Raw genomic sequence first — 6,459 nt, forward strand, 5'->3', positions numbered from 1 at the left:
ATGATATTTATCTTTTTAATTCCCAGTATTTATAGAATACTCATATGTTCAGGGCTCTCTCTGTGCTGAACTGTCAAGGATGGGAATTCATCTCCAACACCCTTCTAGTTTCTAATAGCGCTCCCCTCTCCTTTAGATAATCCAATTTACAGACTCTGCAGACTCTGATGTCATTTGCCACAAAGACCCCGGCTAGCCCCTCTACCCAGACACATCTCTGTGTTCTAGATCTTTGCCTCTTTTTTCATATTGCAATGTAAACATGCATTTTTTGTGTGTCTCATTCTCTTAAGACCAGGTTTTAGTGAATACTAGCTAATCTGATGAACTCTAATGCTAATTCATTCATGAGACTCCATGGTAAAATGTCCTCCATCTTTGGTAAAACCTAATTTAGCCTTCCTGGGTCCAATTAATTAACCTAAAGAAATACTTAAGTGTGGGATTTCAGACACTATTTTCAGACTTTAGTCTTTATAGTTAGCTGGTTGTCAGTGTCCCTTAATGCTTCGATACTCAGTGACTCTCAGGTCCTTCCTAGACCTGGTGAATAATAATCTGGATTTTAAGAAGATTTTTATGGATTTATGTGAACACTAAAATTTCATAAGCATACTTTAAGCCCCATCATACTAATATGTATATCTTATTACTGTATATAAACAATGAGATCCAATATTTTGAGTGTTTCTATGTGTAGGCACTGTGATAACTACTTTGCATGTGTTATCTTATTTAATTATTACAATAACTCTATGACGTAGGTACTACTATTACTACAATTTTACAGATTGGGTGCAGAGCCTGAGAGGCTTCATAGCTTGTCTCAATCCACAGAGCTGTTATGTGGAAGAGTTGGGAATTGAACTCAAACCTGTCGGATGTCTGACCATGAGAACTCAACCATCTTCTATAAATGCAGAAGGGCTTATGCCATTTTGCTTGCTTGGTAAAACATGGAAGTGGTAAGGATAGTACCCTGGTGGGTCATTATACCAAATACTGGTGGTGGTTGCATTGTCAGGTGGCAATTGCCAGGAACAGCATTTAACCACCCAAAGTGGGTAACCAAGGCTCAAAGTCTCACAAATCTATGAAGGAATGATAAGCACCCATGAGCTTCTCTGATATACAATAGTGTATAGTATTTTATAAAGACTTTTTCTCCAGGGTCAATTCAGCACCACTGTTAACTGTGCAAAGTAGGTATCTGGAGAGCTGATATTGCCCTGTTTCCACTTTCTACATTACCATCTTGGGGGATTCAACAGCAAAGGTTCAGGTATTAGAAATTTCCAGGTAAAGTGGTTAAGTAATCCTACTTGCCTTTTCAAAGAAGCAGTACTGGAAAAATATCTGAATGACTGGGGTAGGTAGGAATGGCAATTTTCAGACAAAGAATAACAGGTAAAGCACATAGAAGTAGCACTATAAATTGCATAATGGCCAGAGAGGGATTCCAAAATTAGTTTCTTTTAAAAAAAAAAAAATTATTTATTTATTTATTTATTTATGGCTGTGTTGGGTCTACGTTTCTGTGCGAGGGCTTTCTCTAGTTGCGTCGAGCGGGGGCCACTCTTCATCGCGGTGCGCGGGCCTCTCACTGTCTCGGCCTCTCTTGTTGCGGAGCACAAGCTCCAGACGTGCAGGCTCAGTCATTGTGGCTCACGGGCCTAGTTGCTCCGCGGCATGTGGGATCTTCGCAGACCAGGGCTTGAACCCATGTCCCCTGCATTGGCAGGCAGATTCTCAACCACTGCGCCACCAGGGAAGCCCCTAGTTTATTCTTAACATGGAATTTTCTCTTTTGATATAAAACCAATAAAATAGGCTCATTTAAATAATAAAGAAGTGTTTAAAACAGAAAATGAACCCCTCCCACCTTGTTCTTACAATTTCACTTCGCAGAACAACCACTGCAGAAACAACCACTGTTAAACTAGATGGTTAGTCTTCAGGGGGCTACCTATCTCCATATCTTAACACCTTACCTCCTTATACTTTTAATTTTCTCAATTTGAGGTTATATACTGTGTTTTGTAGCATGCACTTTTATTTACAATAAATTGTGAACATATCTTAGTGTCAGTATATGTAGATTTATGCCATTATTTTAATGGCTGCAGGTAATCCATTGTATGGATGATCCATTTTTTAAATATCAGATTTCTATGGGTAAATATTTAGTGTCATTTTATTGTGCAATTACTGTGCTTCAAAAAGTATCCTGATTCTATAGCATTGCATACTTATGTGTTAGTGTGAATATCTTTAAGGATAGCTTACTTGATATATATTTAAGGATACATTTAAGGATACTTGATATACACTACCAAATTGTTCTTTTTTTAAAAGTGGCATCAGTTGAGACTTCTATTAGCTGTGTATGAGCCTTCATATTGGCTACAATCAGACTTTTAAAAGATTTTACCAATGTGACAGCTGAAAAGTTATATCTTATTGGTATTTCAATTTTTATGTTAGCAAAATGGAATGTTTTCATATCATTATTGACCATTATATTTCAATTTATGTATGTTTCAAATGTAATTATTTTGCCTATTTTACATTTGAATGTTCGTATTGTTATTTGTAGGATTTATTATATATCATGTTAATTATTTTCCCTAAAATAAGTTATACATGCTGACCTAGCTTGTAATTTAATCATTTTTATTAAATGTTTAAGTATTATGTAAGCATCTTTTATACACTTTAAATTTTAGAAAATAAAATCTGTAAATATTTTACTTATACTGTCTTAAAACGCAATTTGCCATATTCTACAATCCATTTTCATTTCTGGAAAGTATCATACATGTGTTTATCAACCAAAAATCAGAACTTAATACATTAAAGCCCAATGACTTCATGAAATTTTTGGTCATCCTGAGTGCAGCTGACAAAGTTTTTATTTAAGTCTGTCCATTCTTTACTGGTGTTTAGGTCACATTAATAACGATAACTTTCTAAATTATTATTAGAAGTCATTTGGAATGGAAAGCCTCCTCATCATAATCTTATTAAGACCTCAGAGTATAAAGTAAATGAATAAATGCATTGTATTCACAGACTGCTAATCTGGAGTTCACACTTACTTTGAACTCCAATAACTGTGATAGATCACTACTTAAAGAAGGTTATACTTTTAAACAAACTGAGATTCAGTAAAATTCCATGTAGGTTTCTGAGAAGAAAAAAGGATGTGCCAGGCAAATCTGCTAAATCAACTATGATAATTAGTGGAATGGCAGATACTGGAGTCCTGTTGTCTTGCCTAGTCATAAAGAGAATACAATCCAAGAACAAGCTAGATGCAGAGAATCTTGGAATCTTTGCATTCAGACACCTCAGTTGTTATCTACTCCCAAAGTCTTGTGCTAAAATTAATTAAATTACCTAAATTTAGACAATTCTATCAGAAATGTAGTTTCTAGAAATAGCAATCAGAGATAAGAAAGTGTTCCAAGATGGTAGAAATCACAGTTTCTGGTGAGGGTATGATAATAAAAACTAAATTGTACATAGTTTTACAAACAGAATATCTCCCCTGTGGTACTGGAGCACAGAAGAGACCCACAGTGTCCCTCTGAGGATAGGGAGGATGGCAGAGAGTGGACAGTGGATATTGTATGGGTCATCTCTGCAAGACAGGTCAGCTTAGAATAAAATAACAACAATCCCCTCCAGAAGCAGAACTTAAGATTTGCCAACTGTCTACTCCCTTGAAAAGACCATCAAAATAACATTTTGATCAAGCAAAGCAAAATTTATTAAAGTTATTTCTGGGTGAACAACATCTTGACAGTCTTAAGAGGATCTCAGAAGAGCGAGATCAGATAAAGATATTTTTATAAGGCTTTGGGTTTCATCTCAGTAGTTTAAATTTTTATTTGATAAATGATCTGTTTGCTTAGGTGAGACAATTATTTGCCTGGACAATCTGGTTCTTAGGAACTTTCTGAAGTTATTTGTAATTTTACAGCATTATTTTCCTGGGTAAGAATTTCCTGGAAAAAGTGCTTAAGTCAAGTTGACACAGGTGATCTCATGTCCAAATCCTGGCAATTAAAGTCTGGATGCAGTTGGTCTTAATTTTGACTTCTGAAGAGACTATCTGGGAACAAGTCCTTTCTGCCTTATACCTCCTTGACAATCCTAACATCACCGTCATCCTGATCTTTAAAACGATCTTTAAAAGCAATTCTTAATTGCTCTAGGATAATTTCAGTGATCTGCCAGCCCCTTAAAATACCTTGCATTATGCTTGAAGATGTCAACATTTCCAATTAGAAAGGCTTAAAAGACCAAGCGTTGGTAGAGTTAAGGCACTGGCTAAAACTCCTTAAAATGAATGGGTCATCAGCTTATAAATCAGCAAGTTTAAAAAGATTACCTAAAATGCCTCATTGGTTTTGAAAGGATGAAGAGATAAGAAGAGAGCAAAAGCACTTTAACATCTATAATAAGAGGAGATGGACAATCAAAGTAGAAGCAAAAGATGGAGATAGAACAAATGAAAACGAGAGGATTAAGTATTTTGGTTTAGCTATTGCGGGCAATCCCAATTCTGCTTCATGGGGAATGTGAAGAATTACGTCTGTACATGAATAATCTAATTATTTTAAAATACACCTTTAATTACTGTTAACAACCTTCCAAAAATAAAATAAATTCTCAAGCTTCTAATTCTTTAATTTTTTTAGAAAGCATTTTAAATGATTGAGTGATTGAGTCAAATTTTACCTAACCATTCATTGCCCAAGTCAATCAAAATAATATATAAACTACTGACACATTTTTAGGATGTGGGAATTAAGCAGTTTTAGGGTATTTGATCCAATTCTGAATCCAGATATAAAATATTTACAACCATATGTAACACCCTTTGTATTTAATATCCTGCTTGGTTCTTAGTTTTGTTTTGTTTTATATATGAAGACATTAAAATACTCCCTGTATGGAGTCAGAGCTATTAGATGTTTATACCATGTAACTTTACTCATCAAAAGTAAAATAAAACAAATACCCCGTTTGTGTGTAGTTTTTTTCAGCATATAATTATCCTCCTAGCATTACTTGTCTGACAAGTGGCCTCCTAAGAATACAGAATGACAGTTTCTCAGTAACTAAGCTATAAACATTTCTTCTAGGACTAGCGAAGAAAGTAAACAAGTCAGTTTTCACATTAACAGATTTGAAGAATAGTAGACAAAATTTTAACTATTATATATAAAGTGATTTTAAGTATTGTTTTTACTATGTATAATTAAGGCAGGACAACTCTTACGTTTTGAAGTATTTACACATAAATATTTTTAAATGATTATTCTGTTGGTATATATACTAATGATTTTGAGATATTGGATATAAATAATTTTTCCAATCATAGGTACATTCCCTCACATGGAAACTCTCTGGTCATAGCACATGAAAAGGGTAGGAAAGATGAAAATATTTATGAATTGTGTTTACAATAACGGTTATCAACTTTGACATCTGCTCCCATAATTTCATGGTTTTTGAAAAGCTATACTCAGAGTAAGCAAAATTATCATTATAATTTTAACTTTGAAGAGAAGAACTCCATAGCCTAGGCTTATTCTGAAAATTAAAGCAACGGATTTATCCTTTTTTTTTTTTAATTAAAGACGAGCACACAAGTCTAATTAGCAATTAGATGAGTACATCTCTTCCCATAATCATTACTTTCCTTCCATTTTATATTCCTGATGAGAAAACCATCACATTCTCAATAGTCCTTACAAACTATTCTGGCTTACAAATGATCAGAGTATACAAAGACATGCTTTCTTTTTCAAAAACTGCAAAAATAAAAATAATAAAAAGACATATAGTTGTATTGTTTCATTACCAGGACCTAAAAATTATATCAACATACTTTCAACAGATCATTCCTTGCATTTTTTTTTCTTCTCCATTCTTCAATCAAACTTTAGTCTTTTTAATAGGAGGTTAAAAAGCCTTTTCCTGTTTGGAAATTTCTGGCTAAACTAAGAACAATCTCTGTTAAAGAACCCTCACTTTCCAAAGCAATGAGAGAGACCAGCGCTCTTACCACCTCAAGACTACCGAAAGGAAGGCTGAGGAACATCAGGAGGAAGAATGCACGGGGAAACTTCTTTGCGAAGACCGTCAAAGGGTTGCCTTTTTCTCGCTGTCCACCTGTTGAGAGAAAAGACAGGTTTTTCACCTCCCTTAATCGAGTTGCTCGGCGCTCACGGGAACCCGTTGGAGGCCCTCGCCCCGCCCCTTCCGGCTCCTCTTTCCCGGCCGCTTTAGCGCTGCAGCTCCGAGGCAGCAAGATGGCGATGCCAACGGTGGCTGGCCCATGGCGCGGAGGGCCTCCTGGGCCGCTTCGCGTGGCCCGTATGGTTAGAGGGGTCTGAGCAGCCGGTGCAGTTGCCCTGCGGTCGCGTCTTTTGCTTTGCATTCCTG

Source organism: Lipotes vexillifer, unplaced genomic scaffold, assembly GCF_000442215.2.
Source record: "Lipotes vexillifer unplaced genomic scaffold, Lipotes_vexillifer_v1.1 scaffold1440, whole genome shotgun sequence".
Lineage (NCBI taxonomy): Eukaryota > Metazoa > Chordata > Mammalia > Artiodactyla > Lipotidae > Lipotes > Lipotes vexillifer.